At 44.3% G+C, this 13082-nt stretch overlaps 1 long non-coding RNA gene across 1 annotated transcript in view; it reads right to left on the minus strand.

Annotated features, from left to right (window-relative positions):
• Positions 1-7363: 7363 nt before the first annotated feature.
• The window catches only part of LOC142495482 (uncharacterized), a 52515-nt gene continuing 46796 nt past the window's right edge, over positions 7364-13082 (minus strand). Inside the window, exon 4 of the long non-coding RNA XR_012801746.1 lies at positions 7364-8172. This is a non-coding gene — a long non-coding RNA (uncharacterized LOC142495482). The remainder of the gene's footprint in view (positions 8173-13082) is intronic.

Below are 13082 nucleotides of genomic sequence, written 5' to 3' on the forward strand. Positions count from 1 at the left end.
TGACCGGTACCTCTTCACAAAGGATCCGATGCCTCCGACCCTTGACCTCCAGATGTCGCGGTGTCCAGCCGTCGTCCCAGATGACTGCAACCGGCTGCAACTCTGTGCTTTGTCCCTAACTAATGTATAGTAGGGTGACAATCACTTCCACTACAGGGCATCCCTGCAGTACAGCAGCCTACTGTGACTCAGGGAATGCTCCTATGGGCCTGAGGGGATAGCTGGCCTATGCAGGTGGGTCACAGACCCCCTGCACTCACACTACCTCCTTCAGCTCCGTCCAGATCTCCTCTGACTAATGTGGTCTCTCCCCCACGCTTCCCTTTCCTGCTCCCGTCATCCTAGCCTTCAGATTGGTTCTTTACATCAGGTGACTGCCCAGGAGCTCATGGGAGTTGTAGTTTCTCCACGGAGCCTCTCTGCCTTAATCTGCACAGACACACAGCTATTGCATCAGCCACTGCCTGTCTGACTCGGCTCTGACACACTGCAACACTGTTGCAGACACTCCACAGGCCTCTCACTGAACAGAGTCAAACACCAACTGCACACACATATGAGGTTCCTACCACATCATTACATTCTCCCCCTTGCAGAATCCAACATCCCCGCTTGGGCTACACCTACATAACTATACACAGAATGTTATATAACCAAAAATAACGCAACACAGTACATCTTACTTATTGCTCTATATTAAATTGCACAGTTCAATGAACATTACCCCTACCGACTGTACTCTGCGGCGAGCCCCCTGCTGAGCCTCATAATGGGGTACCCCAAATTGATCATAAGCCATCCTCATTGGAGGTTGACCAGCTCTTTGGCTTCTGCGAATTTGTTCTTCAGCTACCTCCTCTGGAGAGTAGCAATTCCCATTTGGCATTTCCAACTCTGCCCTTGAGGGGCTTGATAAGTCTACAAAGTCTCTTTGTGGCACAAAGCACAGGCTCTGTGGATCTAGCGGCTGGCTCATTGGAGTCAGGGTCTCTGTCGTTGGACCAAGGGGCTCTTTACCCGTAGCTCCTTCGGGAGATGCCCCCGTGGCCGGAAGACCCCTTTGAGAGGTTCCCTCCATAGGATTCTCAGAGGTGGCATTTATTACAGTCTCTGGGCCAACCTCTGTATTTTCATCTTCTCCATCTATTGAAACAGTGGGCACTTCCAATTCGTTGTCCCCTACTTGAGGTATGGGGAGCAGATGATTCCTATGCCATACCTTTACCCGGCCTTCTGAATCCTTGATGCGGTACACCGGGAGGCCAGGCATCTGTGATTCTACCTCATACACCCCATTTCTCCACTGAAGCTAATATTTCGTAGCCAAGCCGCTGATCATCCCGTGTTGTGCTCTCCAATGAGAATAGCTGATCATCCGGACGTCTATCCGGGTAGTGGCAGGCCGCGATCATCATTCTCCCTTCCCCAGGAGGGATCTGGGTCACGCCCCACTTGACTGTACAGCATTCCATGCTCCTCTTCAGTCGCGATTTTACCGCAAGCCTCTGTAGTGCCGGACACGTAGCGAGAGCCAGCAACGGGGCTTCGCCCGCTTCTTGTAAGTACATGCGGATCACCGATTGCACAATGTCGGTGTTGGTTCCCATTATTATCGGGGCACTGGGGTGGTCTTGTGGTTCTGAACACACTAAGGCTTTTACTTCCATGGGGTGGTGCTTACCGGTGTTCAGCTGGGGAATGTCTAGATGTACCTTCACCACTCCATCAATGGGGTAATCTTCGTGACTCAACCCTCTCAACCGTAAAGAGTCAGCAGATAACAGAGGCAGCCGGTGTAAGTGTTGATCGTAGAAGGGCCGATACACTATGGTCATCTGAGACCCCGTATCCATCAACGCAGAAGCATAGATGCCTTCAATCACTACTCGGACGATGGCGGCTGGTCCGATCCGATTACTCGTCGAAGGCTGGGCCACGGCTCCGCCGTCCTGGGGAGTACACAGCATGGACTTGGCCGGTCAAGACGCCATTTTCCGTAGGGAGGGGCAGTGCGCCCGAAGATGCCCCATCTTTCCACAAGCATAACACCGGAGTTGACTGAGGTAGTCATCATCTCGAATGGGTGGCGAGTTTCGTCCCGACACAGGGCACTCCAGGGCAGCTGTCGGCGCCTCCGAGTCCTCCTTGTCGGGGTCCCCACTCTCGGACATCTCGGCTTTAGCTTCCGACCTTTTGGTGTCCTTGTTCCCACTCAACGCCTTCCTCCCTGGGGTTAAGTCACCCCCCAGCAGCACAGTTTCACGTGCTTGGACCCGGTCCATTAGGTCATTAAACGCCAAGGCTTGTCCGGGTACGAGGCAGCCGCTGACACGTACGGACACCGGATGCAGTGGCAGGAGCCCCCTCAGTAGCTGGGCAGTGCGCAGTCCGTCGGCATCCACATTCGGCACCACCCCCTTCCTCACCAGAGTCCACAGATCCAGATGCAGACGTCTAAGGAAGTCGGACACCATTTCTCCCTCGTTCTGAGCCAGAGCATGGAACTTGGCCACCAGGGCATAGGCATCCACAGGGACCCCATAGGTCTTCGTAAGGCAGTAAATTAGGCCCGCCGCATCAGCGTCCGGGTTATCGTCCCGATAGCAGTGCACCATGTGGGACGCTGGGGGTCGCAGACATTCAACGATACGCTGCCTCCGGATGGCATCGGTGCATGACCATTCAGGAAGTACCTGTTCCGTGTGATCCAGCCACTCTTCAAATCCAACTTCTCCCAGGGGTGTGGGTTTGTCACCTGAAAATGCCTTTAACTTCCAGTATTAGTGGGCCTGTGTGGAGTGGTGGATGGCTTCTGCAAGCACAGGGATAGAGGCATTATCCAGCAGGCTACTCCCTGCTGGGGAGTAGGCATCTAGTCTTGACATACTGATTCTACTTAATGCGGGCCTCATGGCGAAGGGGGTAAACGAAGTGCCTAGGCCCATTGCAGCAGGCCATCGAGGGTTCAAACTGTTCTCAGGGGTGCGGTCAGAGCTGCTAGTGACGGCGCCTAATGAGCCGGGATATCCCTCAGTGGTGTGGACGCAGCCAGTGGCTCGGTGGAATCCACTTGCACTTTTGGACAGTGTATGCCGGGAGCCTCTGGTAGCAATACAGTAGTACTAAGGGCAGGGCTTTGGGGCATATGTCCTGTTCAGTGACATATAGTATTTTGCGCCAAATCTGTTCCCGGTCGAAATAGTGATCTTGCACTCGGGCAGTGTCCATGAGCGGGAGTTTCCTGACATGGTCAGTCACGGTGCCTAGGGAGAGGATGGCGGGAACATGTCCCAGGCCAAAAAGCACGTGTCAGGGGAATTTCATGCCGCTGGGCCCACTTGCGCACCTCGGGCTGCGAAGGCACAAACATGATGAAAAAAAAAACTTGTTGCACAATTGAGAAAAATATATGGGGCACCCCAGGTATAAGATCTCAGCAGCGCCTCCAAATATAGCCCTTTTTCTGACGCCTCCCAAAGGGACTACTGGTCACAGTACACAACCTGCGGCTCCAGGAGATCTGAGCCTCCGCTAGCTGGGAGCCTGGGGTAACTATTCTAGCGCAGCGCCTCCACTTACCCAGGATCCCCGTTATGCAAGATTCCCCTGGGCAAGAAACATACCACCACAGTGCGTGCAACCAAGTTTTACTATGCAATCATACCTTATACTCTATATGACATCACACATAACATATTCTTATACTATAATGCTAGTCTTGGCAGCAATACCTAACACTGTTATAATTGCTACAGTCCTTATACTATAGTGGCTCGGCCACACCTCTAGGGAATATTGTCCTGTACAATAGTGGCTCAGCCACGCTCTTATAGAGTATTGTCCTTGTATTGAATTATGTGGTATAGGCTCAGTCCTCTAGCCACTCGCTAGTGTCCCTAAAGAGTTTAGCCTAAGGCGGGATCAGCGCCTGATGACCGGTGTTGGTGCACTTGTTGTTACAATATACCTTCCGGTCACGGCGGTGACCGGTACCTCTTCACAAAGGATCCGATGCCTCCGACCCTTGACCTCCAGATGTCGCGGTGTCCAGCCGTCTGGTCCCAGATGACTGTAACCGGCCGCAACTCTGTGCTTTGTCCCTAACTAATGTATAGTAGGGTGACAATCACTTCCACTACAGGGCGTCCCTGCAGTACAGCAGCCTACTGTGACTCAGGGAATGCTCCTATGGGCCTGAGGGGATAGCTGGCCTATGCAGGGGATTCACGGACCCCTGCACTCACACTACCTCCTTCAGCTCCATCCAGATCTCCTCTGACTAGCGTGGTCTCTCCCCCACGCTTCCCTTTCCTGCTCCCGTCATCCTAGCCTTCTGATTGGTTCTTTACATCAGGTGACTGCCCAGGAGCTCATTGGAGTTGTCGATTCTCCACGGAGCCTCTCTGCCTTAATCTGCACAGACACACAGCTATTGCATCAGCCACTGCCTGTCTGACTCTGCTCTGACACACTGCAACACTGTTGCAGACACTCCACAGGCCTCTCACTGAACAGCGTCAAACACCAACTGAACACACATATGAGGTTCCTACCACATCCTTACATATATATATATATATATATATATATATATATATATATATATATATATATATATATATATGCTCACAAAAAAGATATACTCAATGGGAAGCGTAATTCTTGGAAATCACAAATGTAGTTAACACAATCAATCGTTTCTTTTTGCCTGGTAGGTGTCCTGCAATCTCTATAAGACCGTATGCCACACCCTGACCTTGTGCAGGGAATCAAGTTGTAAGGATTCTGCTCGATCTGTGCCGGGTTTTGCTGCCAGGTCATGTTTTCCAGGCTGCCTGCCCTTTCTGCTCAGTTTGGCCATTTTGGTTACTGGCAACCTGCTATATAAGGCTGAACTTCCTGGTGGGTAGTCGCCGAGCAAATTTCTGTGTTTTTGCAGCTCCTGTCGGTCTTTGCTGTTACCTTTTCCTGTTACCTGTTTGGATTCCCTGTTGCTGACTCTGGACCGTGACCCCGACCTCGCTGCTTTCTGCCTGCCCTGACCTTTTGCCTGTATCCAGGACTCTGCACCATTGCCACCAGCCCTGACCCCTGCTTCTATACCGACTACGGATACTTTTACAGGACTCTGTCCCTGGGCTGTGGTCGGTTTATTTGCATCCCTACATCAGCTCTGCGGGTCCGCTTACTGATTTGAGACGAGCGCCATCACACAAGTATGTCCTTGATACAGGAAGAGAACCAGAAATAGAAGAACCAGGGAAGGACAAACTATATATATTAATGTACAGCTTTAACATTCATGATATAACACAGCCATGCTTTACTTTAATGGGGTGAAACAGAATAATTAATAAAAGAAGAATGTGTACGAACAATACAATGTCACACTTACAATTGTACAATATTGTATACATAACTCTGATGGTACAAACTTTATAACATGTACAGTATAATACCTTCTGTATAATATGTAAATTAATTATTACAGATTAATGTATGTCTACAACTTATTAAACAGTGCTTTCATACTTACCTTGTAGCTGTAAAGAATATCACATTTATATTATAGCATGAATGTCGTTGAGTTTGGCCACCTTTCAAAATGATTACTCATGAATAATGCAATAAATAGGGTTATAAATGTATTATAACTTTGTTTTCAAGGCCCTTCCTTGCATCAATCAGGCTCAGGACTCTCTCACAGACACTGCTATTGGAGCTTGAGTCATCTGAGAGGAACACATTCCCCCTCACCTTGCAGCCCATAACAGAACAAGGCACACAGGAACCTGCTACTGCTCTGGAATAAGAAGGACTCATTCAACAGCGGCCACAGCCAGAGGATTAGCCATGCGTAATGACGCCACAAGCTATGCCTGGGTACAGCACCGCAAGTCACTGATGCTCTATGAGGACATGTATGAACTACCTGCACGCTTACTTCACCTCAGCACACAACTCTGTTATGGGCTATCTCTATATTCAGCCCTGCTTTGTGACATTTATTACACCACCTTAGAGTCTGAGGTTTGAGTTATTGTTAGCATTACTGCCCAGAATTTGGTTCTGTCAAGTTTATACTGGGCGTGTGTAGTGCTGATTGACTGTGGGCTTTATAGGATTCAATGCTAGCTATCTGTACCATTTTTAAATGTAACCCTGTTTCCCCCCCCCCAATCTCATATAGGGTCTATCATGGGGAAAACTGCGCTGGTTACTCATGGTAGTGTGGTGCATACCTGCTGATAAACAGTGGCCCTGAGTCGCCCACATGGTGTTATAGGGGAGGTCAGGACAGGGTCCTGGGGCCTTGCCCGAATCGTACTCACAGTGACAGCGCCTCCATCTCTTGCAGCCCCCAGAGATGTGGGGAGAAGTCTCTGCAGGAGACCTTATCTCTTCTTCTTCCTGATAGATTTCAGTCTCAGGCAAGAAGTACTTGAAAACAGGTGTTCTTTATTTTTGTTACTCTCACAGCAATCAAAGACAGTGTACAGCTTACACCGAAATCAATTTTCAGCAACAGGTCTTCACCCTCAAGATGTCCCTGGACCTTCACTCAGAGCCACTGGTCACCAGGAGCAGTCCTTGCTCTTCCCTTACCCTCTGGTAGGGTAAAGGGAATAGTCTTCCACCACTCCCCGCAGGGAGGGCCTCAGTAAGCAGAGCCCTGCACTACTGGGTTGGATAGACTAGCCTTTCTCAGTGGTAGAGGCAACTGGCTAAATTGAGGAAATGTAGCTCCTTAAGTCAGTTCTAGTAAGAACCAGCCCCATGCCCCTGAGGACACCAGGCCTGATTGCACTACCTTCTCTGACTCACTCACTGAGCTGCAATGTGTGGGGAAAACCCATGATTACTACTGACAAACCTACCCTTACAAGGAATTACTGCCAGGAGGAGGGCAGACTTGTAGCCCAAACCAGCCAGGGCTACATAGACATACAACTATAATGGCATTCAGAGATAATATGGATGTTTATATGTAATATAGTCCCTTTGGCCATTCACATTAGATCTAGGGCTAACATTGTTACACAATTACACCATATTATGCCATCCTGTTTTATTACACAATCTGCCCTGTTCATCTTGGGAGTTTCAGAAGTGCAGAGGGTGCAGACAGAGCACAGCTCCAGACGTCCTGCAATGTCAAGCAGGAAGAAACACACCAGGCCACTCCGCAGTAATAAAAAATAAAGATTGTATTGAAAGCTAATAACACATACAGGGAACAAAAATAGGACAAGAGGAACGCACCTACGCGTTTCGTACAGGTGTACTTTATCAAGGTGACATAGGGATCAAGTAACTGCCTATTTATACTCACCCTGTGCGCCTCTAATCAGTGGGTTGCGGCTCCAATAGCCGGCAGCTGTTGCCAGTCGCGGCCATATGACGCACGTTCCCCAGAGATAGGGCGCATCAGGTAGTGTATAGGGACTGCCACGAGGTGTCCGTCGCGTCATAGGACACTTGCCCAGGTTTGAGCACCACACACACCACGTTCATCTTGGGAGTTTAACTGTTGTATTGTTGCAGTTCAGGCAATTACTCTCTGAATTAGTTGTATTCTTTGCAATGAACACTGCTGTAATTAATTAAGGCTTTTGAATTGGTAGACCTTGTTGTAGCTTACTTGTAGTCACACATTCTTTTGCACAACATATTTCAGGCTAATTATTTCTTAGCCAGACACACATTTATACTCTGTGTTTTGGGGGAGATAATTACCCCTTTTCCCCCCCACTCCAGCATTGGGATAGTTGTGTATTTTTTGCCCACTATGGGAGTGTCCTTGACCTATTATAGGCAGGATATGGAAACGGTCCACTAAATGTTTTTTATTTATTTTTTATCGTAGTCTGTCTTGTCCTTTGCAATTGTTTGTTCATGAAATAAACTTATTATATTTTGTACTTTCCTTAGAGTGCCCTATTTTGGAGCTTCTGTAAGTCCTGTTCTGTGGGGCTTACAACTTTCTCTTGGTTGATACTGTACATATATCTATTTACTCCAGGGAGCACCACCTCCATTTACACAGAGTTAATTGGCAGGTACTTTTTCTACTTGGTAGCAGTGCTTTTTCAGTTCCTTTGCTTTCATCAAACTGTATGCATTCACAGACACAAAGCCACAGAAACCAACACCGGCATCCATAAAGACATCCTGGAATTAAAAAGAAATACATCAATTAGAAGTACACAAAAAGCAGTTGCAGGCAGCACAGAAATTGGGCAACGTTTTGGGCAGAAAAATATAGTGGCTACAAACAAATTGCTGCTAATTTACATAATTGAAGGCAACATATTCAGTTGACCACTCTATTCCTTTAAATAAATCCCATTTAAAAAAAAATGTATGTTAATTTACCTTGTGCAACACCAAGAGGAAATTACCAACAATTTTGTGGCCTGGACACACATGCCACTTCCTAGTGACATCCTCATAAAGAGTGGAGATATTAATGTTTGTTATAAAATGTACTTTGGTGTGTGCATGCAAGTATGTATATATATATATATATATATATATATATATATATATATATATATATATATATATATATTGTAAAAAGAACAAAAGAGCCCCAAAAAAAGCACTCAAGTATGCCTCACATTACAAAACCACATTGTTTATTTGGAAAATGTCACAGAACATAAAGTAAAATTAAAAGCACAGAAAATAAAATACGGCATGGATCCCCTGAAAGGTGCAAACTTGATAGAAACCTCTAATCAGGGAGTAACCCTGAAAAACAATTCAGAAGTCTAATAGACGGATAGATACTGACAAAGTACCTGACAAGGTATATACCACGTAGCTTTTAACAGACACAACTCAATAGTTAAGTAAGGTGGCTGATACTGTGGGTAACAGAGTAATGCTGTCGCCCTGGTTCTGGGGACAAGTGTATAGCATAGCAATATCAGCAAGTTAGCAATGAAAACACATAGATACTCACAGAAAAGCACACCTTAGTCTGTTACAGCAATAAAAAGATACTTCACCTTATGTCAGGCACTCAGCAGAGTATATATATATATACTCCTTACTAGGCAGACCAAGAGTCCTAGGACCACGTAGCAGGGAAGAGACAGCACACTCCAGTACATAGATCCAAAAATGTTTATTGTAAAAACTGGCACACTCACCAAGGACTCTTGGTCTTCCTGTTAAGGAGCCTTTATATTTATTCTCTCTATGGGACAGCACCTGCCTTCTAGTCTTATGTGAGTGCCATCAGCCTTACACTCTCTCTCCTCTCTCTTCTCTCTCTCTCTCTCTCTCTCTCTCTCTCTCTCTCTCTCTCTCTCTCTCTCTCTCTCTCTCTCTCTCTCTCTCTTCTCTCTCTCTCTCTCTCTCTCTCTCTCTCTCTCTCTCTATATATATATATATATATATATATATATATAGCAAATGGAAATATTACTGTATGCTCATTTGCATGTCTTAGACAGGTCTGCAACCCCGCCTTTCACCATTATCACCCAGCACAGTGCTTCCATTTGCTATATGCTTTGCTGTGGAGGGTTTTTGTCACTTTTTTTTACCCACCATAACTTAACTAAGTATGGTAAAACCTATCCCATGCTTAATTTTTGCATAGCCAGTATAACCAACCCCACACTTAGGAGACCCATTAAGGTCGAAACAGTCTGTCTTTGGGTGGGTTTGCTGGCTATGCATTTTAACCCTGGCTGTGCTCAAAGCTGTGACCATGCAGCAAGCTTAAGCCTTTAGGGAACCATGTTTATGGTTTTGAAGCAAAAGGTGGCAGTCCAGCCACATCTATCGTCCCCGGAGGGAACCAAAGTTCATCTGTTGGTGTGTGACCGGGGAGAGTAGTTGCGGTGAGCCCGACTTCGTGAGTTCCTGTTTGACGGTGAACCACGAGGACAAGTTTGGACACGGTGAAGCCACGGAGCAGTATAGCAGTGAAGCGGCGGTTGCTGATCCTTTGGAGCATGAGTATTATCTCATAACATGCTTTTTACCTATCTATGTTTGTGAGTTCATTTTATGAGCCTTTTTGGGAAATTGAATATTTTATTGCACAGTAATGCACTAGGAATCGGCGCTTTTTTTCTTCTCTTTTTATATATATATATATATATATATATATATATATATATATATATATATATATATATATATATATGTATATGTATATGTATATATATAAAGTAGGAAAAGAAAAAGATATGCCGCCACCTAAATCTATTATAACACAAATATGGTAAATGTAATTGATAATCTATGCTAAAAAAATAAAAAATATATACAAAAAATATATGTGAATATTGTCCAGATATATAAAAATACAATACAGATCAGAGTCCAACTCCACACGCTGTCCAAATGAGTCTTTGCAGCCTGAATGCAGGGGGATACCACTCCCTTCAAGATATCTACAGAAAAAACAAACAAAAAACAGGCACACTCATAGCGTAATAAAGTTTACAAAATGTATATGGAGTAGGATAGGTAAAATGCACACTCACAAACATAACGGGTAATAAAGCATTCATGAGTTATACTCAATCGCCAGCCAGGAAACAGGATGTCAGCAGCTCCAATACAACCGTCTAGTGTGGAGAAAAAAACCGGCAGCACTGCAATTTCACTCCGTGTACCGGAGCAGGCAGGAGGTGTCTCTCTAATCCAAGCCCTTCGTCACAGTAGTAAGCCTCTGGTAGCAATCTCGCGAGGTTTGGTGATGTCATTGGGCTCCCACAGGTAGACTGCGACGGTCTCCGCAAGATAAACACTGTGTATGGCGGCGTTTGGTAATGAATACCAAAAAATTATATAGTCCCGAAGGTGAAGTGGCATACAATGAATAAAACTGGATAATATTATATCACAAAGCACTCCCTACGAGTTTCGTCTTATAAAGACTTCTTCAGGGGTAAAAAGCATAGGTATGAATCATATATTTATAGTCAAATTGACCAATAGAACAACAGAAAAGCTAATCAATGAAATACATATCAGATGAGTAGGTGGAAACTAAATTAACCCTTATAAATGCTGAATTAAATATACAAAGCATGTCAAAAAAGAACATAACACTATAATACATGACCATACAAAAATAAATACATGGATATATAAATATATAAATATACAATCATATATTTAAACCTCAAGGATAACCAATGAAAAAAATATATAATAAAAAATAAAAATAAAATACATGTATAATAAATACTGATTCTTTGCTAGATAACAAACAGATTTCCTAAATGTAAATATTAAACGTAAATGAATATAAACAGAGATGTGTCCTGGCTGGCGATTGAGTATAACTCATGAATGCTTTGTTACCCGTTATATTTGTGAGTGTGCATTTTAACCTATCCTACTCCATATAAATGTTGTAAACTTTATTACGCTATGAGTGCGCCTGTTTTTTGTTTGTTTTTTCTGTATATATACATATATATAGAAAAGTAAAATCAGTGCTAGGACTAGCACAATTGGTGAAATTGTATTTAAAAATAATGTGCAAAAATAATTAATTGATATAATGCAAATCAAGTATTGAAGAAGGATATTGTGCCTGTAGGATGCAGCTCTAATTACGATATGCCTATCCAAAGAATATCGAAATAGAGAAAAAAAAGCACAATCCTACATAGCAATTGAAAATACAGCTCAACCCCGTTATAACACGATCCGTTACAACGCGAATCCGCTTATAACGCGATGCAATCATGGCTCCCAATTATCATATTTATGAATACTTTACAACACGATTATTGGTATCTTAAATACTTTATTGTACAATGCATACAATGGTACATTAGTTCTAACGCGATCCTCTTATAACGCGATGTGATTCTTTGGGCCCCAAGCACAGCGTTATAAGGGGGTTTAACTGTATAGGGAACATTTATTGTAAAACTACAAAGGCTTGGTTGCTGGACATAAATACTACAAATACACAGACAATAAATGTATGTATAACAAACACAATTAGAGGGGTAATCCAAGATGAAAATAAATAGGTAAAATACCAAATAAAATGTCCAAAAAGTCTATTGTGGAGGAGTGTATTGCAGATGATGAATCACTTGTAGCATAGAACAGTAGCAAATAGAAGAGAGTAAAAAAGCCGTGTATATTATCAGTAGTGGGCTGAAAGATTGAAAGATAACCTCCGATAACCAGATATTTCAACATCCTTCACAGCGATATAAACTACTATACGCCACTGTTTAAATTGGTAAAATTACCAAATAACACATAAAGGAATGAGACCGCTTACACCACCTTGTAGCCATGAAAGAAAAAACATCACATAGTACAGAGATGTCTTAGAGTGAATCAGAAATGTGATATGACCAACTCACAAATGGCTACTCACACGAAGGTAGCAAATAAAGGGCAGTCATCCAACTTAAAAGGATGAATAGTCCCTGTGGGTGGTGCAGCAACTACCAGCAACCAATATCCAAGAAAAGAAGAAAAAAGGACCAAATAGGGTAGATAGCAAAAGATATATATTATAACACAATAAAAATGGAGGCTTACACTTAAGATGGTATCAAACAGCAAATCACGAATACACAGGAGTCGCGATCCTCCTGTGAGACGTATGGATCTCTGCTACTGCCTCTGAATGCACCCGCATCCACGCCGGCGATCCGCGTCACTTCCGGTGCGTCTCGGACTTCCGGGTTCCGGTTTCTGTTGTGTGGGCGCTTCCCTGGTCTTCCCTCTAGATGTTGGAGGCTGGACACTCTACGCGTTTTGCCGTATGGGGGCACAGCTTCATCAGGAGTGATTATCGGCTGCACATGGGAGATTTAAGTATCCACTTTCTCTGCCTATGCTCAGATCTGATTGGCTCTCTAATAAGCTGCATAGACATTGGTGGACTAGAGTTCCATTGAAACTACGACTGTTAAATCCTACTATTGGCTCATTATTTCTGAGTTATAATTAACATGTCTTTAAAAACGGCGCAAGGTTAAAATACATTTATGTAAAATACACATTAAAAACTTCACATTTATAAGAATTACATATTTTTGAGGACGTCTCAATACTATTCATTATTTAAAAATGAC

This window comes from Ascaphus truei, chromosome 5 (genome assembly GCF_040206685.1).
Source record: "Ascaphus truei isolate aAscTru1 chromosome 5, aAscTru1.hap1, whole genome shotgun sequence".
Taxonomy (NCBI): Eukaryota; Metazoa; Chordata; class Amphibia; order Anura; family Ascaphidae; genus Ascaphus; species Ascaphus truei.